Source organism: Eschrichtius robustus, chromosome 17 (assembly GCF_028021215.1).
Source record: "Eschrichtius robustus isolate mEscRob2 chromosome 17, mEscRob2.pri, whole genome shotgun sequence".
Taxonomy (NCBI): domain Eukaryota; kingdom Metazoa; phylum Chordata; class Mammalia; order Artiodactyla; family Eschrichtiidae; genus Eschrichtius; species Eschrichtius robustus.
In genome coordinates, this window is record NC_090840.1 from 79620019 (window position 1) to 79645676 (window position 25658).

Consider the following 25658-nt stretch of genomic DNA (forward strand, 5'->3'; position numbering starts at 1 on the left):
GGAAAAGACCACTCTAGTCCTGGGACAGGAGAGCAGGCTTGCTGGAGATGGCTCTTTAGGATTTTCGCTCTGTAACAACCACCCTTTTGATTTTTACTCTCTGCCAAAGAATGGGTGACTCCCTTTCATCTATGACAGCACTTCTTTCCCTCCATGGGGTGAATAAGACAGTCCCTGCCCACAAGGACATCACAGTCTAGTGGGGAAGAGAGATCTGGAAAGGAAACTATGCTGACAGGAGTACACCCTGGGATGGGGCGTCTATAAGGCACTAACAGGAAGACGAGGGCCCTAATCCACCCTGAAGGGTCCTGTCTTTCCCACCTCACCCCACCTCTGGTCCATCTCCTGTACTTTGCAGGTAAGATCAGCGGTCATCTTAATCTTTCCTATTTCTAGCTACTCTCTGTCAGTCGTACTCTACTGAATACTCACTGCACTGGGTCCTGTGCTAGAGGCTTCTCATAGATTATTTCAGTTAACAACCCATTGAGGAAAGGATTTCTCAGATACCCCCTTCATGACTGAAGAAACCGAGGACAGAGCCATGATGCAACCTGCCCAGGTACACAGCCAGAAAGAGGCAGAGCCAGAACCTGAATCCCAGCCACCTGACCGCACAGCCTACACTCCCCGCGCCCCTGATGTCAAAAGCTCTGCCTCTCTACACCAGTGCTGAATCAAATCTCAGAGACAGAGTTTTGGGCGAGGTAGAAAAGGATATCTTGACTGCTTTGCCGGGCAAAGGGGGCCTCAAAAAACTATGTGTCCCAGCCCCCGGAGGATTTGATGAGGGGTTTTATAACAATGGTTCAAGGGCAGGGTCTCTGAAAAGATTAGGGGGTGTGCAGGGCCTGCTCGCCTTTAATCCTGTCTCAGGTGGTCGTGTCCTAATCTTGATGAGCTCCTCTGGTCCCTTTAATCTTGCCTCAGGTGGTTTCTTGGCTGCCCCTCCCTTGATTAGCAACTGTTGAATCCGCGAACAGGATAGAAAAGGTTGCCACCCTCAGCTTCTGCATCCTAGGTGGGGAAAATAAAAGGAAACAAGTAAGTTAAAAACAATGACGTATACTGTAAAGGAGGTGAAGCAGGGTCAAATTCAAGAGTATCTGAGAGAGAGAGGTGGAAGGCATGGCAGGTATCTCTCGGAGAAAGAGAAACTTGAGCCGGGATCTGAATTACAAGCCAGGCATGCAAAGATCTGCAAAGGGCAATCCAGACAGAGGCTGGTGCCAAGTGTCTGAGGTGGGTGAGCGCTCGGGGAGCTTGAGGCTGAGGCAGGAGGTCCGTGGGCTGGACGGTGGTGAGCGGGAGCCAGGGACAGAGGGCCGTGTGGGCCAGCTCTGCAGTGGGCTCAGGAGCGCAGCCGTGAGATATCAGCCCCTGGCAGTGCATGGCGGGTACACACGGGACCGAGGAATCCTCCCTAGGCTGATGGGCCCCACCTGTGATTCCAGCACCTGGAAGTCGTGCGATCCGTCCTTGACCTTGAGATGCAAGGAGCCTCTGGATCCCTTAATCCGAGCTCAGCCTCCAGGAAACCCAGTTATGTGTCTGTCTACCTTTCTCTTTCTCTCAAAGAAAAATCAACCGAGGGAGGGCACCTTCCAGAAGAGGAGCCCGTTGAAGGCTGTACAGAGGTCCCACACTCAGAAACTCCCGCATCAGAGATGAAGCAACCACAGCCTGTCTAACAGTCCAGTTTTACAGGTGAAATCGGGGTGCAGGGAGCAGCTGGGGCTCCACACCACTCAGAAGGGGCTGCCCCTGACAATGGGTTTCATGCCCTTTTCTCCACCTTCTAATGCTGGGCGTGAACTCACTGACCCTCAGCCCTAAACCCAGCCTTTTCTACTCTGCTCTGAGATGCTGGGACTGGGCCTCTGAAACCACATTTCTAGCCCCCCACGGGCTCCGCGTTAGGTTCTTCCATGGCAGGTGCCAGAGGGCGTCTATGAAGACACAGGAACACTGTATCCTTCAGTCTGTTCCTCCTCCCAGTTGTCACTACAGTTGACCCCAGGAGTCACATGGGTTGCGGTGACAGGTTCCACACTCCAGGGTCAACTTCCGTGTGCCCACGACAAAGAAAGGCCCCCACTAGCCAGCTGCAGCGCTTTCCTTAGATGTCCGTGTTCCAGCTCCACAGGGCCCCTCCTCGGAGCTTTGAAGCATTAGTAACACCAGACTCTCCTTCCGTGTCCCAGTCCTGGGCTGCTGGCTGCTTCTGCAGTTGTGACTCTGTGATTTCCCAGTGTCCCCTTTTTTTTTCTTTTCATTTCTCTCGTACCTGGTTGATGATTCTTTATACCAGCTTCTCTCTGTTCAAGTGACTGGTAGAATTTCTGTCTCCTGATGGGACTCTGAGATGTACTACTTCTTAATTTCAAGTATAGTTTTAAAAAGCTCCTTTTCATCCTTTTCCTCCTCTGGTCCTCATTTCTTTCTTGTAAATCAGGGCTTGTTCATGTTACCAGGGAAACTAAGGCCCAGGCAGCTCAGGCCCCTCAAGTAGTAAGTGGTAGGGTTAAGTAGTAAGAAGTCAAGTGGTAACTTGACTTCAGGTCCCCTGCCATGAAGGGCACTTCCTTTCCAAAGCCTGGCTGCTTGTCCTGGTTACAAGGGAAAAATCCAGGATTCCCACCTTGACTTGTGAAGTTGAGGTTATTATGCACTTTGTTACAAGCATCATAAAACCTATGCGTTAGGGAATACCTTCCTTGGAAATAAAAAGGCAAGAACTAGAATTTGTTAGTAAGTGCCCATGATAAATTCCAAAAGGAAGAAGACATCTCAATAAAATAGGATTATTCTATGAGGCTTACAGTTCTAAAAGGAATTTACTGTGAAAATGATGTACTTTCCAGTTTATCTCTTGTTCCTCTCTATGTGACATTATATTGGTTGTATGTTTTACAGCGAGTATTTTAGTTGTGCATTTTTCTATATGTCTTGTATTTATAGGAGTTTTGGAGCACATAAAGAAAATGTGTGTTTATCCATAGTATCAGGGAATAGAGTTTCCCCTTAGGGTATTCTGTTGGAATGACTGTAATCATGATGTTGATCGACCATTTAAAAACAGAATAACGTGGCAAACACTTACACGGTATTTACAAGATCCCAGGCACTGTTCTGAGTGCTTCATGTATACTAACTTACATAATTTCCAAAACAACCCTAAGATAGGACTGTTATCTTTTTCACTGATGTCATGAAGGCACAGAGAGGTTAAGTAACTTGTCCAGGGTCACACAGCTGATAGGTATGAGAGCTGGGACTTGACCCCATGATACCTGGCTCCAGAATTCTTGTTCTCATCCAGTACACTGATCCTACTTCCAAACTCCTCCTTTTTTTGCATCTACAGTTGCCGGCATAGTCAGGTTATATGATCTGTAAAAAATGAGAAAAGGCAAGGCTGATCCAAGTTTGTAGAGCGTGCAGTCATGGTGGCGCAGTGTTACTTTGACAAGGTGCTGCCAGCATTGGCCAGCCTCGTCGGTGCTGGAGAGGGTGATGGATGGCATGTGTTCATCCTCCCAGTTGTCCACGTCGCTCTGTATCCCACCCTTTGGAAGTGCTCTGCATGCTGGCTCTGGGACTGGCCATGCAACTTGTTGTATTAGATTCCTATCTTGCATGACCAATTTCTACAACCTTAGCAGACTAAAACAACATACATTTATTACCTCAAAGTTTCTGTGGGTCAAGGATCTGGGCATGGCTTGGTGGGTCCTTAAAGTTTCACAAGGCTGCAATCAAGGTATCAGCTGGGCTGTCTTCCTTTCTATAGCTCAGATTCCTCTTCCACGTTCGGAAGGCTATTGGCAGAATCCAGTTCCTTGCAGCTGTAGGACTGATGTCTGTTCTCCTGCTGGCTGTCAGCTGGAGGCTACTCTCAGCATCTAGAGGTCACTCATGGTTCCTTTCCATGTGGCGCAACATGACAGCTCACTTCTTCAAGACCAGAGGGAGAAACTCTAATGCCAGTCTGCTAACAGGTAGTCTGTTAGCAGGAAATCACTCACTGGAAATCATGTGAGTGACAGTCCCACCTATGCCATATTCTATTGACCAGAAACAAGGCACAGGTGCCATCTGTATCCAGGAGTAGGGGGTTATACATGGGTATGACTCACTGGGGCTCATCTTAGAACTCTGTCTACCATGATTGTTTTGACCAGTGGGACAGTAGCAAACTTGACCCAAGCAGAAGGTTGGAAATGTGCTTTCATGTTTCTGCTGGGCCCCTGGCATTACTGTGAGGCCATGCCTGCCTAATCTCCTGGAAGGAAGGAAGAGACATGTAAAGAAGCTCTGAGGCATCCCAATCAGAGCTTAGACCAATTTAGAACCAGTCCAACTCCAAACATGTGAAAGAGCCCAGCCAAAATCCACAGAGTTGCCTGTCCAACCTGCAGCTGACTGTAGATGCATGAATAAGCCCAGTCAAGACCAGAACCATCATCTGGTCCATAAATTCATGAGCAGTAATAAATGGTTGTTGTTTCAGCTGCTGAGCTTAGGTGATTTGTTATGTAGCACTATTGTGTCAATGCTAACCGATACAGAATTACCATTTGCTGCATACCCACTCTTTGCCAGGTGCCATGCTAGTTTTTCCATGTCTGTTTTCTCATTTAATCCTCAAAACAGCCCTGCAGGAGAGCTTGGGTCTATTCAGTATTTTCATTATTGGTGTGGGTAAGGATATTAAGGTTATGATTACTAATGGCCAACAAGCACATGAAAAGATGCTCAACATCACTAATCATTAGGGAAATGTACATCAATACATTGAGATACCATCTCACACCCAATAGGATGGCTACTATTAAAAAAAACCCCAGAAAATAATAAGTATTGGCAAGGACGTGAAGAAATTAGAGCCCTTGTGCACTGTTGGTGGGAATATAAAATGGTGCAGTTTATAGATAAAACAGTGTGGCAATTGCTCAAAAATTAAACATAGAATTACCATATAATCCCGCAATTCCACTTCTAGATTTGTACCAAAAAGAATTGAAAGCAGGATCTCAAAGAGATATTTGTACACCCATTTCAGAGCAGCATTATTTACAATAGCTAAAAGGTGAAAACAACCCAAGTGTTTGTCGATGGATGAGTAGATAAACAAAATGAGGTATGTATATATATTATATATATATATATATATATACATACAGTGGATATTCAGCCTTAAAAAGGAAGGGCATTCTGACACATGTTAAATTCTGGCTACATAGACTCAAGTATTCTGACACATGCTACAACATGGATGAACCTTGAGGACATTATGCTAAGTAAAATAAGCCACTCACAGGAGGACACTGTATGATTCCATTTGTATGAGGTATCCAGAATAGTCAGATTCATAGAGAGAGAATGCAGAATGGTGGTTGCCGGGGGTTGGGGGGCAGGGAGGGGGAGGGGAGTTAGTGTTTAATGGGCACAGAGTTTCAGTTCTGGAAGACGAAAAGAGTTCTGGAGATGGATGGTGGTGATGGTTGCACAACAGTGTGAATGTACTTAGTAGCACTAAACCGTACACTTGAAACAGTTAAGATGGTAAATTTTATATTATGTGTATTTTCCCACAATTTAAGATTATGATTACTGTCTCATCTGCTTGCAATACAAATCCTCCTGTCAAGGGTAAACAAGGCATGGAAGCTGCCGAGCCCTTACACTCATAGGCTCTGATGGGAGCCTAGCTGGGTTCAAATCTGGGCTCTAGCTGTGTGATGCAGCGGTACGATCTTGGCAATGCTACCTAAGCTCTCCAAGCTGCAGCTGCCTCATTTGCAAAAATCAAGATAATAATAGGACCTAACTCCTAGCATTACTGTGAGGGTTGAGTGATGGGATACAAGGAAGATGCTGAGCGCGGTGCCTGGCAAGAAGAAAGCACCCGGTAAATGTCAGCTGTTGTTGGTACCTGATGAAAGACAACACCCACCCCAGTGATCCTAAAACACCACCCAATACATACTCATCATTATGCAGAACATAAAGAACATAATTAAGAATCTTGGCAACTGTAAAACAGCATATGGTTTCATACCTACTGTGTGATCATAAGAACAAACAACTTGTTCTTTTCCCTTTGGGTTAGTATTTAAAATTAAGGGAAAATTGCCCACAGTCAAGTCTGGGCATGATGAAAATGGGTCACAGTACAAAGCCTTCCACAGTCAAATGATTCAGTTAGTGTTGAAACAGCCAAGCCACAGCTCTGGATCCTCTTTTCAACTCCCTCCAGCTTACAGACCCCTTTCTCCTCTGAAGCCCTGAGCCTCTCTTGAAGGTCTTGGGATGGGATGTCTCACATCTGGAGCTACATCTGATTTACCCTCCAGTACATCACTGTGCTGCTGACACTAAGAAGGCCTTTCTGAGCACCCAGAGGATTGGGTTCCTTTTGTCCTGAGCACTTGGGGGACATAGTTAGAGGTTCCCTAAGAACTTGGAGATAAGTTTACACTTAAGAGTATTCAACTCTAAATCCCGCCCATAATGGATTACAACAGAGATGCCAAATGTGGCCATTTAAGCATGAAGACATCCAGGTCACCTAAGACCTCAGTATCATTCCCTAAAGAAAAAGCGTGTCCATAAGTAGGCAGCTTTAGCTACTGGTGGTGGTGTTGGTGGTTACTCAGCCTTGGAGGAATGGAAAAGGGAGTCATAGAGGCAAATATTGTCAGGACCAGCCCAGCTCTCATCAGGGAAGGAGTCATACCTGCGTCCATTGGTTCAGCCGTGTCCATGGTGGAGGTGGACACCCTGGCCTGTGTTAAGTCTGACGCCATTGTGGTTCCAGTTTCATGCTCACCAAGCCTGTTGGGTAGACCTGTCTACAGGGAAATAACGTATTCGTTATATGAACTCAAGTATTCTTGTTCCCATATGTGGTAGGCAGAATAATGTCTCCACCCCCAAAGATGTCGGTGTCCTAATTCTTAGAACCTGTGACTATGTTATGCTAAATGGCAAATGCAAATTAAGGTTGCAGATGGCATTAAGGTTGCTAATCAGCTGATCTTAGAATAGGGAGGTTATCCTGGATTATCTGGGTGGGCTGCATGTAATCACGAGGGTCCTTAAAAGTGGAAGAGGGAAGCAGTAGCAGCAGCGTGAGGTCAGAGCGATGAGTTGTGAGAAGGATTCAGCCAGTGTTTCTGGCTTTGCAGATGGAGGAAGAGGGCAGCAAGCCAAGGAATGCAGCCACCTCTAGGAGCTGGAAAAGGCACGGGAACAGATTCTTAGAGCCTCCACGGGAACGCAGCCTTCTGACAGTTTGATTTTAGCCCAGTGAGACGGGTGCCAGACTTCTGGCCTACTGAACTGTAGGATAATAAATTTCTGTTGTTTTAAGCCACTAAATTTGTGGTGATTTGTTACAGCAGCAAGAGGAAACTAATACACCTTGCCAGTGATTTCTCAACGTAAATGAATAAATTGGCATTTTGATTTATGTTTCCGTTTCAGGGTATGTGGTTTAAACTCTCCATGGGCTGACAAAATCAGATTTCTGACTCTGCAAAGCTAAGAAGACTCTGCTCCTGGAAGGCCTCTCCACTGACAGACTGTAAGATTAATTTCCATATTTTGAGAACGTCTATGTGTGGAGTGCTTTTGGTATATTTCCTAGAATTCTCTCTACAGCCCTGTGAGCTAGGTATGCTTACGCCCATTTTATAGATGAGATAACCGTGGTTCAAGCTGGACCAAACAACCTCAAATGATCTGGATTTACACCCCATGTGGGTGTCTCTAACACGCATACCTCACCGCAGTGCTGTTCTAGAGAAGCTCCATCCCTTGGAGAACAATCCATCTGGTCACGCCTCACGAGAAGAGGAGCTGGGCAGAAGCAGGACGGCAAGCGTTCTCGTCTTCATGCTCAGCTGGGGCGTTTACCATTCTGTAGGGAGAAGGGGCTGGAGTGAACCCCACACACATTCTGTTATTTGCAAAGTGCTGCCTATCAACTTCTGAACACTTTCTGTATGTTAACTGTTTTACAAACTGTATACAGTTCATCACACTGTGTGTTCTGTTATTCTCAATTATTATTACTATTATTTTTGTCTTAAGGATTTCTGAGTGAACGAACTCCCTTAGGTAACCTGAGCCAGATATATTTACCCTGAACCAGGTGTGGTTTTCCCGAACGAAGAGTAGGCAACCGACAAATGGTCAGAGGAAGCAGCCTCGGAGCCCACCATCCTGCATAGCTGAGGGTCTCCTTTTTCTACACAGATCTCTTGGTGGAATGCTCATAGATATAAAAATCAGTGCCAGCAAACCCTCTTGGTTTCTCCTGTGCCTCCAGGAATGTGATTGGTCTACAGAACAGAGTTGAGAACAGATGTTGTTTGATCACGGTCTGCTCCAGTGGGTCTACATGACATGGAACATGTGACTGCCACTCCCCGAGCCTCCTGACTCACTTGGTCCAAGAGGGGACTTGCCCTGAGGGTTGGGGCGATGTGCCCAAAGTCCTGCAACTACAAAGTGGCAGGGCTGGGATTCACACCCAGACTCCAGGCTCCAGCATTGCTCTTCCAGCTGTATCCCAGCCTCTGCTTTCCCCATGGCGCTTAGCCTGGTGCCTGGCGTGGATGAGGAGCCCCGAGGAGCTTCCTGAATGAAGCTGAGGCTGTACATGAGGGAGAGAAGAGTGACTTCCTCTCCTTGTCTGCCGGGGGTTTTGCTGGGTGACTGTAGGAATCGCTCGGCTGGCTTTCATCATCTACAATTGGGGGTATTCACCTCTGGAAGTCATTCCGTCACTTGTGTTCTCAAGTCAGTCCAGAGGTAGCTTGCTGGGGCCTTGCAGCTTTGCTCCGAATTTTCCATACAAATAAGCACGTAAGTGGAGAAGCCCCTGATTCCAGCCAAATCCCAGATTGCTGCTCTCTTTCCCAAAGGAAAGAAAGGAAACGTGTCTCGTGCTGCAGCTGGGCTGCCCGAGCGAGTCAAGAGCTGGGAGGCACTGATCGCTTTGGGACCGGCATCTTCCTCGATTTCATCTTTTCATTTTTCTGCTGGGCTTGAGGAGACCCGGGTCTTATTATTATCATGCACCTCAGCAGAGATCTCGTCCTTCCCACCTTCCCCACTTACAGTAGGCCCAGCGGATTCAGTTCAGCCCCAGAAGCACCGACTGTGTGACCATCACGCCAGAGCCCTGAGTGGGGCAGAAGGAACACAGAGATGAGTGAGGGGCGCCTTCTCCAGGGAGGACACACTCTGGCCGGTGACCAGCCGGGGAGGGGCTGGCACAAGCAGAAGTGTCTGTCTTCCCGTGTGGCTGGGGAACTCACAGGGGGGAACCTGTGTCAGGTGCTTCCCTGTGTTACCTGCATCCTTGCGGTTCCCCCCGCTGCACAGACAGGAATCCAGGCTCGGAGGCAGCGGCCAGAGTACAGGAGGTGGCAGGTTCCTGAGGACCTGGCTTGCAACCCGGTTCCTGCCACTCCCTATGCCTGTGACCTTGGGCGCTTTCCCCAGCTTCTCTGAGCCTCAGCTTGGTCACCTGTAAATGCAGAGGTACAGGGCCATGGGGCTCAGTGAGAACGCAGGTTGGAAGGTTCAGTGCAGTATCCTCAGCGCTCCTGGAGATCAGACAGCTCCTTGGGGGTGAGCTCAGGTGCTGCCTCCCCTCCGGCTGTCTGCTCGGTTCAAGAAGAGCCGGGCTCCGTCACCCCAGAGGAAATGCCTGCGTGGATCCCGTAGGAACGGGTTTAGTGGCCTTGTTCTTTATTGTTAGCCTCCCCAGAGGGACGTGTGCCTTGCCTGCCTGGCCGGCGTGGAACTGATGGATGAGAGGGGAGGGCAGAGCGGCCCGATGGGTCTTCCCTGCGGGAAGGAGCCTGGCCCTGAGGACAGCCACCCACGCAGCTCTGGCTGCACAGCCTTCCAAGCTCCGACCCAGACCTCCACTCCTTTTGCCCCCCTTGGGAGGAGGTGGCTGGAAAGCTCATTTGCCGGGACTGCAAGACGCTGTGTGGCCCTGGGTTTGGTGAAGGTGGCAAGGGGCCTACGTGGGGGTGTATCTATTGATTCCAGTGGCTTTCATGTCCTTCCTTGTTTCTCTCATTTTATTTTGTTCCAGCAGCGGCTTTCTTTTTGCTGCCTCTGGCAAGACCCTTGGGAGAGGCTGGCTCGGGGTCTTCCTCGCAAATGCACGTCTGGCTCAGGGCTGCTTTGATGGCTAGAGGGCAATTCGCCTTGGAAATCGGCTGCAGTGTTGGCAATTCCGCGGGACATCCATTACATTCCTCCCGGAGAGAGCTTTTCCGGGGGGGCCTCGCGATGGAGTGTTGCTGCTCACGAGGGGGTGGGGAAGCAGAAGTAACCTAAAAGGAAAGGCATCTATTTTAATGTTCTCGCAGAGCTGCGTCTCCTGCATATGGGTCCAGCCCACTCTTGTGAAGCGGCTCCTTTTGGAAAACAGGGGACTTGCAAACGGCTTGTTAAAGCTAAGGAAATGAAGAGGAGAGGAAACAGAAGCGTGTGTAAGCAGAACCCAGCGCCTTCAGCTGGATTGGCAGGCCCCTGAATCCAAAAACCCTTGGTTTTCATTGGAGCCCAGAGAGACCTCACTTATCCTCATGGGATGGAAAGTGCCAGGTAGCCGGGAAGAAGGGGGCACCGTCACCCCCGCTGCCCTCTCTGAGTTGACAGCTTTGCTAGGGAGACATACACAAAAAAGCCCTCTTGATATAAGAGAGCAAGTATGCCTAATAATAACAGCTAACATGCTTGCTGTATGTCGGTGCTTTAAAAGCATTAAGTAATTTAAGTTCACCAAAACCTTGTGATGCAGATATTATGATTATCATCTCCATTTTACAGATGAGAAAACGGAGGCACAGGGCAGTGAAGTAACTTGTCCAAGGTCATCTCTAGTAAGCAGAGGAGCTGGAATCGAATCCATGCTCTCTAGAACCCATGCTTATGTTCCTGACTACTGCTTGTTTCTGTCTCTTGCTCACCTTGGGAAATCCGGGCAACTCCGAGCGCTTTAAGTGGTGCATTTGCTGGCTCTTAAATCCCAGATCCCTGTTTGGTTGGCTTGTTGTACTTTTCTCCAGACTCACTTCTTTTTTTAAAAATAAAATTATTTATTTATTTATTTAATTATTTATTTACGGCTGTGTTGGGTCTTCGTTGCGGTGCACGGACTTCAGTAGTTGCAGCACAAGGGCTCAGTAGTTGTGGCTCACAGGCTCTAGAGCGCAGGCTCAGTAGTTGTGGCACACGAGCTTCGTTGCTCCGTGGCATGTGGGATCTTCCCGGACCAGGGCTTGAACCCTTGTCCCCTGCACTGGCAGGTGGATTCTTAACCACTGTGCCACCAGGGAAGCCCTCTTTTTTTAAAATTTATAAATTGAAGTATAGCTGATTTACAATATCACTTAAGTTTCAGGTGCATAGCACAGCGATTCAGTTATACATACATATATGTGTGTGTGTGTGTAACTTTTTCAGATTCTTTTCCCTTATAGGGTTCTACATAATATTGAGTATAGTTCCCTGCGCTATACAGTAGGTCCTTGTTGGTTATCTGTTTTATGCATAGTAGCGTGTATATGTTAATCCCATACTCCTAATTTATCCCTCCCCCTCCTTTCCCCTTTGGTAACCATGAGTTTGTTTTCTGTGTCAGCAGACTCACTTCTTCTTGAACCCTGGCCTTCTTCCTCTTGTGTGACTCACCTCACTGTGGCCGAAGGGCAGAGTCTGGAGTCAGCAGGGTGCAGGCTGGGAAAGCAGAGGGTCTGGTCCGGGGGCAGTTGTGGTCTTCATCTCAGAAGCATCTGCCTGGCACATAGGGGCTTGCTCTGAGCCGGGCTCTGTGCTGGGCACTGGGGATACGCCTGGCCTTCTGGGTCTTGCCATCTACTTGGGGAATCAGACAATAAACGAATCAACATATAGAAACCCGGGTGAACGCTATACAGAGCATTGCAACTGGCTCACGTGTTCAAGAGTGATGGGTGTCTGTTTCGAGTTGGATGACCAGGTGAGGCCTCTCAGAGAAGTGAAACTGAAACTGAGATCTTAATGTCGAAATGGAGCCAGCCATGGGGTGATCAGAGGAGGGGTGTTCCAGGGAGAGGCACCTGCGTGGCTCAGGGCCCCACTGTGAGGGCAGGATGGGTGTGTGTGGACAGAGGTTGTGTCGCGGGAGCGTGGCGGGTGAGGAGTGTGGCAGAGAGAAGGTAGGGGAGGAGGCTGGGATGCAGGTCTTCGTAGGTCACGGTGAGGCGCTACACTTTCATTTAAGTGCGTTAGAGAGCCACGGAGGCTGTGAGAGCGGGAGGGACAGGATCGCATGAAATGCTGCCATTTTGCTGACACCAGCCCCTCTGCTATGGTGCATGTGTCAGCCTCAGATGCCAGTAGTGTGGCCTGATGGTTAGAGCTACGGTCATGGAATGAGAACAGCTATTCCATTCATCCTCTTGTTCTTCATCCAGCAAGCGTCCTTGGGCACCGACCACGGCCCAACACGTTGCTTGGCACCGATGATACAAAGTGGGCTGGGGTACATCCCCGGCCTCCAGCAGTTGCTGCTATGGGGACGCAAGGAAAGTATTGGCCCAGCACTGGTCAGCAGAGGTTGAAAGTCAGCTTCCCCGAAGGGTACAGGACAAAAGTAAATGATCCTCTGGTCTTTTACGAGATGCACCTGAGACATATTAGAAAATAAGTAATTTTCTGACTGTTAAGAAATCTTAATTAAAATAACACGAATACAATCCAATGGAATAAATATTAACGGAACCACTAAGTTTGTCTGGTTATGGGGACTCAGAGAGAAGGTGGTCCTGGAAGATGAGGAGGAGAAAGGGTTGGGGGGAAATCTGGGCAGAGGGAACAGGGTGCTTGGCCTGCGTGTTCTGGACCCTCTTACTAGGAGCGTCGGGGGAAGGAAGGGAGCATGACGAAGTCAAACTTGGAAAAAAATCCTCTGTCATCTCTCCTTACAAATGTTACAGCCTCACATTTCAGTCAACACCCTTTCATGGGTAGGGACACTAGCCACGCTCAGAAGTAGCCAAGTTCCCAGCAGCTAGAAACTTACAAGACCTTGCTGACAACTGGGCCTGGTAGAGAAAAACCAAAACCAAAACCAAAACCAACTTTCTTCCCCTAAATCCCAATGCATGTTATCGTGCCCTCCGGTGGCTCAAAGTGAAATGACAATCCCGCAGATCCCAAACAAAACGCTCCATTGTTCTCTACTGTTTACTAAGTAACCAACCTATTTATTGTGCTTCACCCCGTGTACCTACCATTCGCAGACCTGGCAAATGTTGTCTCTTCCATGATGTTCTCCTATATTTCCATCCGCAAATAATTTCTGCCTACTCAGTCCTTATTACTCATCCACGCATTTTTCACTTATCTTTTGAGAAACTATTATTATATGCTGGGCTTTTGAACATCTGCCTTGAATTCGAGTTCCCCTGTCTTCCCAGGCACACCAGGAGCTTCTGGAAGGTGGAGAATCAGACTGAGTCCCTCTGTGTTTGATAGAGGGGAAGAACATTAATTAGAACCAAACCAAATGTGGCCACTTGTACCTGCAAGAGGGGTGTGTGAGACACAATTTGTGTGAGACGCAAAAAGGGACATACAGTTCTTTTTTTCCCTGTGTTTAATTAAAAAATTTTTAAATTGAAGTATAGTTGATTGGCAATGCTGTGTTAGTTTCAGGTGTACAGCAAAGTAATTCAGTTATATAGAGAGCATTATATACATATATATGTTTTCTTTTTCAGATTCTTTTCCATTATAGGTTATTACAAGATATTGACCATAGTTCCCTGTGCAATACAGTAGGTCTTTGTCATTTATCTGTTTTATATATGGTAGTGTGTAGGGACATACGTTTCTATTCTGACCTTTTTCCTTTGCTGAGCTTTGCTGGAGAAGAAGCAATTGTCGCGACTGCTCCTGATGCAGGGCCAGCTAATGTACTGAGTGCTTAGGAGACCTGAGTGATTAACCTTTCTGCACCTCCGTTTATTCCTCTGTCCAGTGGAGATGATAGTACCTCTTGCATAGACAGCTCTGTGAGCGTTAGCTGAGTTTCTGCATGTGATGTGGTTAAGAGCCGCTCTGCTATTGCCCAGAATGGGACTGGCTCGTGGGATTACAATAGAATAATGACTGCCTTCTCGGTCTGCTGCGAAGATGACATTTGATAATACCTGTAAAGTCCTAGAACATGGCCTGACGTCATGAGATACAGTCAGCCCAGAGAGGCATCCATCCAACCGAACGGGTGATTTGAATATATAGACTGGAAAAACGCATTTGGAGACATTTGTGGTTAACTGAACACAGGCTGGCTATTAGATGACATTGGGAAAGAGAAAAGTGGTCCCTGACATCCAGGAGCTGGCCTGAGGCTCTCAGCCTGGCCTGGCTGTTGTCATCTATTCTGTCTGTTTTTTGTGGCTGTTGAAGTCTCTGTTTGCTTAGCTTAGTTGTGTGCTCATAACTGGACAGTTATTTCCTGAAAGGCTGGGTCCAGTAAGTCGCCCAGACTATGCCAAAGGGCTTTGTGTGTGTGTGTGTGTGTGTGTGTGTGTGTGCTGGTGCCTGCCTTCAACACCCATTCACACAGGTAACAACTCTGCCTAGGCCTTCACTTCCTGCTTGCACAAAACCACGAGGGCAGACGGAGGGGTGTGCTCAGGGCCTTCCCGGGGCTTTCCTGAGCGTGAGCACAGCCCTGTGCACGCGTGTGACCTTCTAGGTTCCTGGGAGCTGTGTCAGAACTTTCCGAAGCCACCTACGAACATCTCACTCCCCTGTTTCGTCAGCTGGTTGCTTCCCCAGCCCTCCTTGGGCAGCTGTCACTTGGGACATTTGCCATGAAGTGTTTCCTAGAAATGTCCCAGGAAAAAGTCTCTTCCCACTTGGTGAGCTCTGAGTCAGGTCAAATACAGATAGGCCGTGGAAGTGGAGAGTTCCAGCCAACCTCCAGACAGGTCCCAGAGTGACCATGCTTGGAGAAGGGGGCTTTGGAGGGGCTTCAGTCCCACCCTGCCCCCCTCCACAGGCTGCTGGTTTCCACTGTGACTTGGGGCCGTGGTTTTCAAGCCAGTTGTGAAGCTGGAGAGGAAGGATGGGAACACGGCAAGTGAAGATGCCACGTGGCCCACTTTTTTTCAAAAGAACGGACTTAGCCTTTTTTTCTGAAACAGCTGTTTCCCAGATCGTTGCGTTTATGGAGGAGCGGATTTTTGCAGGGCCTCACTCCACCTCATCCCCATTAACGTCATCCTCCCAAGCCATTTTTAGGAATAATTAATCTAAGCCATTTGCATTGTGCTGGTGCGATCACTCCTGTCTTCTCTCCTCACATACTCAAACATTCTGCAAGAAAGCCCCACGCCTTCCGCAAGTACGTTTCTTTGTACAAGTCAAGAGGAAGGGTCTAGGGCTATATCTGGGGCAAGAGGATTTAAAACAGGGACGAGAAGAAAATAGAAGCTGCCCTTCTTCTATCTCTCTGTCTTGCCTCTTCTCCCAAATTCTTGGGGAGATTGCCCTGGTTGTGGGACTCAGAGTCATTTCATTTACATTTCAAAAGACTGAGAACAAGGCAGATACCTGGGATGTCCCGAAAGAGCATTTCCTGAGCGCATAGGGCAGCCAGGGGTTGGGTATCCAGTGATGAGTAAGACACAGACTCTTTTGAGTATCTCATAGTTCAGGGGGGACATAAAGGTATATGATTAAGGGAGATGAGGCAGGTGCTATGGAAGAGGAATCCTGAAATCTCAGTTGTTTAACACGAGGCATGTTTCTCGCTCACCCCCAGCCCCTCCCCTTGGTGATGCAGGCTGTGGCAGGGCGGGGACCCAGGCTCCTTCCACCTTGTGGCTCCTTCCTCTGTGGATCCTCAGAGTCCTCTCCATTCAGCCTGATGGACGGGGGCGGTGGGGGGAGGAAGGGGGTCAGCACGTGGCTGTGATGCGAGCTCGGAAGGGCTGGGTGTCCTAAGAGAGATCACGGAGGTTCTGGGTGGGGAAGGACTTCTAACCGAGCGCTCTGGGATAGTGTTTTTGAGCAACCGATCTTTCAGCTTGGCTCCAGTGGCCCTGGCCTCATGCTGTAGACAGGAACACAGGTGGGCGTGGGCCCTTCAGAGTTCAGCTTAGGCATCTCTCAGGGAGTCAGGATACTCCCTGAGCCATCATGGCAGCTGGGAATCAGCAACATCAACACACTTTCTATCCTTTCTTTACTTGTGCATCGGGCTGGACTCTCAGCTGCAAGGGACAGAAGTAAAGCGGGTGAGGGTGGGAGATGGGTGAAGAGGGTCAAAAGGCACAGACTTCCAGTTATAAAATAAACAAGTCACAGGATGTCAGGTACAGCATGGTAATTGTAGTTAATGATGCTCTATTGTATATTTGAGAGTTGCTAAGAGAGTAGACGTTAAAAGTTTTCATTGCAAGGAAAAAACTTTGTAACTATGTGTGGTGATGGATGTTGACTGATTGCAGTGACCATTTCACAATATAGACAAATGCTGAATTATCATGTCGGGTACCTGAAACTAATATAATGTGGTATGTCAATTATATCTAAAATATATATAATATAAAATAGTTCATATTATATAATATACAATGTTACATATATACTATTTATGTATGTATACTATATCCATATATTCATACATATATTATACAGTACATATATGTATACTGCCATGGTCACAGGAAGTATAAATAAGTCAAGTACAGGTGAATTAAAATAAGAAAGAAATTAGTTTAAGCAAAGAGGGGATTCATCATGTTGATACATTGTATCAGTTTAGGTTCTAGTGGTCAGGATACAGTCAGGAGAGAAAGAACCCAGTGCACAGAACAGGGCAAGTTTGATAGAAAGAAGCCTTCATTGTAACGAGGGATTAGAGTGATGAAGGATTGGCCTGAGGAGGGCAAGAGAACCGTAAAAGGATGTAGCAAGAAGTGATGTAAGGAGCAGCCATTGCCCCTCGGGCTGAGATAGGGCGACTAAGCGAGGCCCAGACTGCACTGGACACGGACGGCATGTCTTCGACCCTCTGAATGGCAAGAGAAGTTGCTGTGGTGCTGGGCCGGCAGAACTTACTGGAACTTGAAAGAAATCTGCTTTCTATGAAGTCAAGGAAAGCTGTTCACAGGGAGGTGTCTCACCAGGCACTCTGCGCTCACCCTGAGGGGGCTGCCAGGGAAGCTGCTGGCCACTGCGCCCTGCAGGAGCCTGGGCTGGGGGAGTCACCTGAGCTGGGTGGAGGAGCCCTGTGGCCCCAGGAGCTTGCCTAAGGTGCCCTGGAACCAGGGGAATGTCCCCTACGCCTGTAGCGTCTCTCCCGCGCCCTCTACTGACAAACATTAGCGTTATGCCAACTGGCAAAGGAAAAATATTTCAAGGATCCAGGTCTATTTCCCCAGAGCCGGTGATGAAGACTGAATTTGGAGCTGAGAGGCAATCAGTGGTTAATTGACACAGTGGTTAATGGTGATTTGTGGCCTTCAGGGAAGGCTGGATCCAGAGGTAGTCCAAAAGACATAATAAATTCTTTTCATCTCTTTGTTCTGCTTGTCTCCTTATTTCATTTTCTGGTTTTTTCCCCATGGGTCAGGCTAGAGAGCTTTTGGCAGCGCTGGGCTCACAGCCTCCCAGTTTAGGCCCCTCATAGGAAGAGGTCTCTTCTATCTGCAGATTAATCCCAGGAAAGACTGACTGGCCCTCCTTGGGCTGGACCCCATCTCTGAGCCAGTAATGGAGGCTTTATCAGCCCGGGTCACAGGGCTACCCTGTTCCTCACCACGACCAGGAGCTCACAGGACCACACAGGAGAGGGGGAGGCCCCAGGAGCCAGTGACATAGGTTTAGCCAGCCCAATGCTCTACTCCAATCCTCCGCCACGCCACCCTACCCACACATCTCCCCGTTTCAGTTACTGGCACCACCATCTGGTTGTTCAAACCTCTTGAGATCCCTTTTGCTTTCAGACCTAATCCAGCAGGGAATCCTCCACTGCCCCCTCCCCCATCCACCCCGCCCCCTCTACCTCAGATGCTCCTGTCAGCCCCCAGCCTGCCCCTGCCTCTCTTTGCCCTCTCTGGTCCATTCTCAAGATGGTAGTTACAGTTTTCCTGTAAATAGTGAGTCGGACACATCACTGCTCCTGTTATTCCGCGCGGAGCGAGCACCAGAGCCCTAACAGGTCCCAGGTCCCACCCACCTGGCGTTCACCTCCCATCTCATATCTGCTCGCTCTACCGCTCACCACGCCCCTCCAGCCACACCGGCCTCCCTGCGATTTCTCAGAACTTGGCCCCAGCTGTTTCATTCGCCAGTAACCCCTCTTCCCCAATCCTTCGTCAGACACCAGCACCCAGTGGGGTTTCCTGCTCACCCCTGGTAAAACTGCAACCCTCCCTGGTGCGTGATCCTCCGTTACTGGGTTCCATTTCCCCCATGGCACTTGTACTATCCAAAAATATGAAATCGTTCACTTATTTACTATTTTTTTTTTTTTTGAAGCAGTATCTCTATCCTGCTAGGTATTAGCTCCACAGGGCAGGGATTTTTGCCTGTTTTGTTTCTTGCTCTATCTCCAGAATTTAGAATGGTGCCACATGCATGGTAGCCCTTAGTAAATATCTGTTGGATGAATGAATGGATCAGAATAAAGGCGGTGAGAATGTGGGCTGGGCAAAATTATCCCACCCACCGCAGTGTATTCCTGTCCCCACCAGACTCTGCCCCTCGACAGCAAAAACACGTCCCATCATCATTTATTTGTCAGGGGCCAGAAGATTCTCACAGGTATAACGGATGCCAGCTTGAGGACATCTTCTCTGAGGAAGAAGCTTATGACTGGTGCTTGGAGCAGAAGAACAAAGAAAGAAAGTCAGACTCCAATTCAGTGGACGTTGACAGAGCACCTACTGGTAGAGGCTCTATGTTTGGTCTCCCGTCCTTATCACCTCCTGTCCATCCTTCTTGGTAGAGGACTTTTAACCCCAGCTCCATCCTTATACATGTTGTTGGGATATTACAGAGTCAACTTAGTAATTCATATTGAAGTGATTAATTCAGGACTCTGATGTGTCAGGGGGCTAGGGACTAGGATGCAAGGATGCACAGGGCAGGTGGTCCCAGGTCTCATGGATTTGCCATCTAGTGGGGAGACAAGTAAACATGGACTTAGGGTGCAGTGTAGGTTCTATGTGCTGCTAACAGTCAGAGAAGGCTTCCTGGAGGAAGTGTCATTTCAGCTGGGTCCTTAGCAATGAGTGGAAGTTAATTAAGAGAAGAGGTGGAGGGACTTCCCTGGTGGTGCAGTGGTTAAGAATCTGCCTGCCAATGCAGGGGACATGGGTTTGTGCCCTGGGCCGGGAAGATCCCACATGCCACGGAGCAACTAAGCTCGTGCACCACAGCTACTGAGCCCGTGTGCCACAACTACTGAAGCCCGGGCACCAAGAGCCCATGCTCCACAAAGAGAGAAGCCACTGCAATGAGAAGCCTGCACACTGCAACGAAGAGCAGACCCCACTCGCCATAACTAGAGAAAAGCTGGCGCGCAGCAACGAAGACTCAACGCAGCCAAAAATAAATAGAGTATAATCCATAAAAAATATCAAATCACTAAGTTGTACACTTGAAACTAATACTGTAAATCAGTGATACTTCAATTAAATAAACAACAAAATAAATATTTAAATAAAACTATAAGAGATTTTGTTGTTGCTTCTCTAAAGATGGTGTCTTGATAGTACTTTTGGTAGCAAGGACAACCTAATGAGGACAACCGCTGACGTCTTTTCCTGGAGCAGTCGGGCTCCTCATTCCCAGCCCATTCCAGAATAGGGTGTTGGTCCTACCTTAGCATGGGCACCACCGTCACGATTGCTTTTATTATTTTTTTTTTAATATAAATTTATTTATTTAATTAATTTATTTTTGGCTGCATTGGGTCTTCGTTGCTGCGCGTGGGCTTTCTCTAGTTGCGGCGAGTGGGGGCTACTCTTCGTTGTGGTGCGCGGGCTTCTCATTGCGGTGGCTTCTCTCGTTGCAGACCATGGGCTCTAGGCACGTGGGCTCAGTAGCTGTGACTCGCGGGCTCTAGAACACAGGCTCAGTAGTTGTGGCTCACGGGCTTAGTTGCTCTGCGGCATGTGGGATCTTCCTGGACCAGGGCTCAAACCCATGTCCCCTGCATTGGCAGGCGGATTCTTAACCACTGCACCACCAGGGAAGCCCTATTATTATTATTATTGCTATTATCGTTTGGTGGCAGTTCGCTACCAAAAGTACTATCAAGATATCTTTAGAGAAGCAACAACAAAATCCCTTATAGTTTTATTTAAATATTTATTTATTTGGTTGTTTATTTAATTGAACTATCACTGATTTACAATATTAGTTTCAAGTGTACAACTTAGTGATTTGATATTTTTTATAGATTATACTCAATTTAAAGTTATTACAAAATATTGGCTATATTCCCTGGGCTGTACATGACATCTTTGTGTCTTTTGTGTTTCATATTTACTTGTTTGAACATCTTAATCCCCTTCCCCTATCCTGCCCCTCTTGCCATTCCTCTCCCCACTGGTAACCACTAATTTGTCCTCTGTATCTGTGGGTCTATTTTTGTTTTGTTATAGTTTTAAAATGACAGCTTTCTCAGTCTGTCTCTATCTCTCTATTCCTTCCTCCCCTCCACCAACTTCATTTCCTTTTTTTTTTTTTTTTAATATGGAAAATTCCCAAATCTGTATGAGAGCAGAGAGAAAAGTGTAATGAACTCCCATGGACCCATCAATCAACTGCAACAATTATCACAATTTTGTCAATCTCATTTATCTATACTCCATCCCTCTTTGTGTCTTTCACCCCATGCTGGGATATATTAAAATAAATCCCAGACAGCAAATTATTTCATCTATAAATGACTCAGTATGTGTAACAGATAAAGTCTTTAAAAAATATAATGACGATACCATCATCACTCCTAAAACTTAAAAATATTTCCTTAATAGCATCAAATATATAGAGCGGTTTCAAATTTCCCTGATGGACTAAAAAATCTTTTCACAATTGCTTTTGTTTGGATAAGTCCATATATTGTATTTGATGTGTTTCTAAGCTTCATTTAATCTCGGATAATTTCTCTCTGTCTCGCACTCTTTTGCTCTCTCTTACTCTTGTCAATTTCTTATTAAAGAAATCAGGTCACTTATCGTCTAGATTTTTCCATGTTCTGGATTTGATGGACTGTACCCTAACATATTCCTGTATCTTCCGTATTTCCTATAAAGTGGTAATTAGATATAGAGGTTTGATCAGATTCACATTTAACATTACGGCAAGATAAAAATGACATTTTTTTCACTTCGACCCATCAAGGTTTTGCACAGTGCACAACATTACGCTAGTTAGGGAACTCGGGAGAGAGGCTAGTTGGGTGATGCTTCTGTGTTTATTATGAGGCTGGGTTTTGCGTGAAGAGGGGCTAAGGGCTATCCCAGGCTAGTGATGCAGGGAAGGGCCAGTGCTTACAGACCACCCCCCCCCCACCTCAACCCCCATGCAAAGGGAGCAGAATTAACATGCATTTTCTTTCATCTCTGTCTTCTCATTGGACATGTCTGCTCATGGTCTCCTGCAGACTGATTGTACTAGGGAAACAGAGGCAGCTTAGAACCTAGCATAGGACCCCCAGCAATAATCAGGCCTTTGAATGATGACATTTACCCTAGAAGATCTTTTTGATGACATGAAAGATATTACACCGACTCAGGAGCATGTGTTCACCATCATTTGAATGTTTTTCTTGGACTTAGCCTGACTTCCTCCCAATGCAGAGCCTGACCTGAGCTTGTATACGTGTAGTTTCTTTAGGACAGTGATCCCAAGGAAGCAGACGGGGATTTGAGAAGACTGAAACAGGGAAAGAGAGGAAACCAAAGCAGGTGAGCAACTGAGCTGGTTGATGCTGTGGACAACTGGAGCTCAGTTTTGCTGAGGACTCTCAGGAGAACTGTGCTGAATGCATTCTGGAATTTTCCACCTGAGAGGTGAGAATGAGCGTCTTCATCACTGGCTACCACCTCCCATTCATGAAGAGTTGACACAGGGGACGTCCACGTGCACCTTCCAGGTTTGCACGTGCACCAGAATGGCTGAGTTAGTCCTCAGCTGTGTCCCACAAGAAGTTGAAAAAACTATGCTGATACAGAAAACCAGAGTTATATGGTCCAACAAAGGCAAGGCGCTGTCCAGATGTACCTGCGTGCTGCCGTTTGCTACATCTTGAATTAAAAGGTGGGCCATCGACAGGCATGTGAAAAGATGCTCAACATCGCTATTAGAGAAATGCAAATCAAAACTACAAAGAGGTACCACCTCACACCAGTCAAAATGGCCATCACCAAAAAGTCTACAAATAATAAATGCTGGAGAGGGTGTGGAGTTAAGGGAGCCCTCCTGCACTGTTGGTGGGAATGTAAATTGATACAGCCACTGTGAGAACAGTATGGAGATTCCTTAAAAAACTAAAAATAAAGTTACCACATGGTCCAGCAATCCCACTCCTGGGCATATATCCAGAGAAAACCATAATTCAAAAAGATACATGCACCACAATGTTCATTGCAGCACTATTTACAGTAACCAAGACATGGAAGCAACCTAACAAGCTACTGGGCAATGCCTTTGGTGACTGTCCTTGGACAAAACTTTGGAACTAGCTACACAGTATCTGACCAAATCTGTCCCCAGTACTTAGTAATTGTCACCTGGTAAACAGTGGGTAATAGCTAAATTTTCACTGGATGGATTAAAGAATTATTTCAACCTAATCATAATGTTGACAATAAAAGCCAATATCTGAGCTTTTAGTATCTGTCAGCCACTGTGATTTACATTAATTCTACCTAGCACTGTGTGAGGAACTTAAAATCATTATTCCCATTGGGCAGATGAGAAAACCCAGGCTCAGAGAGGTTGAGTGATTGCGCTGAGGCTGAAGCCAGCATGTGAACACAAAGCCTGGGCCCTGAACATCTGTGGTATCCAGACTCTCAATGGGAGGGGCTATAGGTTATACTTCTGTGTCCCTAGCCAACTTGTAAGGGAGTTTTTTGAGTATGTTTTGGGCCCTCCATAATTTCTCTTATTTCATTGATGAATTGCATTTAAGTCAATGACATAGTTCACTAAAGTAGAAAGAGTTACCACTTTGCTCTAAAGCACAGATTTCCAAGTAATCAGGAGGGAAGATTCTCTTAGTTGGGTGCTTGGAGGAGCGTCACGGAGCCTGAAAAACTCTAGATTGAAGTTACATGCAGCATGTTGCTACCTATAACATTGGTGCATTTTCTGGGAGCACAAACCCACAGACTTCACTAGATTCTCAGTATGTGAACTCAGAAAAGCTAAGAACAAGTGCTTTAGACAATTAAAACTAGCTCTATCAAGAATTATCCTGATGGATATAATTTACTCTCCAGAATTGCCAGAGAGGAAGTAATTTTGAACATGTGGGGAAAAGGGGCAGGATTGCTAAAGAGGGGTTGACCTGATTACAAACTGTCAGGCACTGTGGGCTCTCTCTTCTAGCTTCTACCAGATCCTGCTGAATCCTTTGTGTCATATCACTCTTCTCCCATGAGACGGGGGCCATGTCCTACTCATCATCGATTCTGTGAAGCGTGGCTTGGTGTCTGGCACACAGCAGGACTATGAAGATGTTAGTGGAACTATTAGGTCTGGGAAGCAGTGGGCCTTTCTCTAGAGTTCGATTTCCCACCAAAATGAGGTCGGTCTCTTGTGCATTCTGAGTCTCAGATGATGGGGAGATGAAGTTGTCGTCTTTTAGTCTACCACTAGGCGGCGCTATTGGTCTGCAGTTGGGTCCCTCCATTGTCTCCTTCTGCTCTGTAACAATGCATTATTCAAAAGGATGATTGCTACCAACAGTTAGACTTACAATGTATAATGTCACATAAAAATGATCAATAACGAATGGGATGGGGCCGATGATTAGCTGCATCCCGACTCCCTAGCACCTGCTTTTGCGTGGATGGTACCTGCAGGATCGACACCACCTTGCCTATGCTCTGAAAGATTCATAGATTTGTTGTGAGAACCCACAGGTTGCTGCCAACTATTTCAAAGGGATTTGCCTTCCTCGCTCCATACGCTCGTCATGAGGAGGATGGAAAATGATCCCTCTCGTGCAAGGTGCACCTATTTCCAGTCTCAATTTTAGGTTAGCAACATCAGATTGTATAACTTACAAGAGTCTCCCCTGGAGGGACGTGCAGGAAGTTTTAAGCGTTCAGGCAGCAGCGGGAGGCAGAAGTAAGGTGGCCCCCAGCTAGGCTGAGCAGTAGATGAAAGGTGCCTTTGAGGATGCTCTCTGAGCATCCCTCCTTCCCCACTGTGGTCCTGCCCTCGCCGAGACAGCCTGCCTTCCTTCGGTCCCCTTGCTCTAAGCTCTTGCCTCTAGGGGGCAGCATGGCATAACGACAAGCACTCTGGAGCCTGGGTCAGGGCACTGGGGTTCTAGCTAGCGCTGCTTTTGCCTGGAACTTCTGCTGTGTGATTTTGGGCAAGTCGCTACCTGTCCTATAGACAGTCTTTGTTTCCTCATCTGCAAAATGGAGATGTTAATACCTGCTTTATCAGAGCGTGTGAAGGCTCTTCCTATACTGTGCTATGCTCTCTCAGTGGGAGGCATCTAGAGGATTAGAAAAACCCAGGTTCTAGGTCCTTTTTAAATTAATTAATTAATTAATTATTTTTAATTCAGCAGTTTCTTATTACTTATCTATTTTTTAAATTAAAAAAATTTTTTATACTGCAGGTTCTTATTAGTCATCCATTTTATACACATCAGTGTATACATGTCAATCCCAATCGCCCAATTCAGCACACCACCATCCCCAAACCCCGCTGCTTTCCCCCCTTGGTGTCCATACGTTTGTTCTCTACATCTGTGCCTCAATTCCTGCCCTGCAAACCGGTTCATCTGTACCATTTTTCTAGGTTCCACATATATGTGTTAATATGCGATATTTGTTTTTCTCTTTCTGACTTACTTCACTCTGTATGACAGTCTCTAGATCCATCCACGTCTCAACAAATGAGCCAATTTCGTTCCTTTTTATGGCTGAGTGATATTCCATTGTATATATGTAACACATCTTCTTTATCCATTCGTCTGTCGATGGGCATTTAGGTTGCTTCCATGACCTGGCTATTGTAAATAGTGCTGCAGTGAACACTGGGGTGCATGTGTCTTTTTGAATTATGGTTTTCTCTGGGTATATGCCCAGTAGTGGGATTGCTGGATCATATGGTAATTCTATTTTTAGTTTTTTAAGGAACCTCCATACTGTTCTCCATAGTGACTGTATCAATTTACATTCCCACCACCAGTCCAAGAGGGTTCCCTTTACTCCACACCCTCTCCAGCATTTGTTGTTTGTAGATTTTCTGATGATGCCCATTCTAACTGGTGTGAGGTGAAACCTCATTGTAGTTTTGATTTGCATTTCTCTGATAATTAGTGATGTTGAGCAGCTTTTCATGTGCTTCTTGGC

At 47.0% G+C, this 25658-nt stretch overlaps 1 long non-coding RNA gene across 2 annotated transcripts in view; it reads left to right on the forward strand.

Moving 5' to 3' along the window:
* The window catches only part of LOC137751466 (uncharacterized), a 48402-nt gene extending 37248 nt beyond the window's left edge, over positions 1 to 11154 (forward strand). For both annotated transcript variants that reach the window (XR_011070804.1, XR_011070803.1), the window contains exons 2-3: positions 7495 to 7594; positions 8104 to 11154. This is a non-coding gene — a long non-coding RNA (uncharacterized lncRNA). The remainder of the gene's footprint in view (positions 1 to 7494; positions 7595 to 8103) is intronic.
* The last annotated feature ends 14504 nt before the right edge of the window (positions 11155 to 25658 follow it).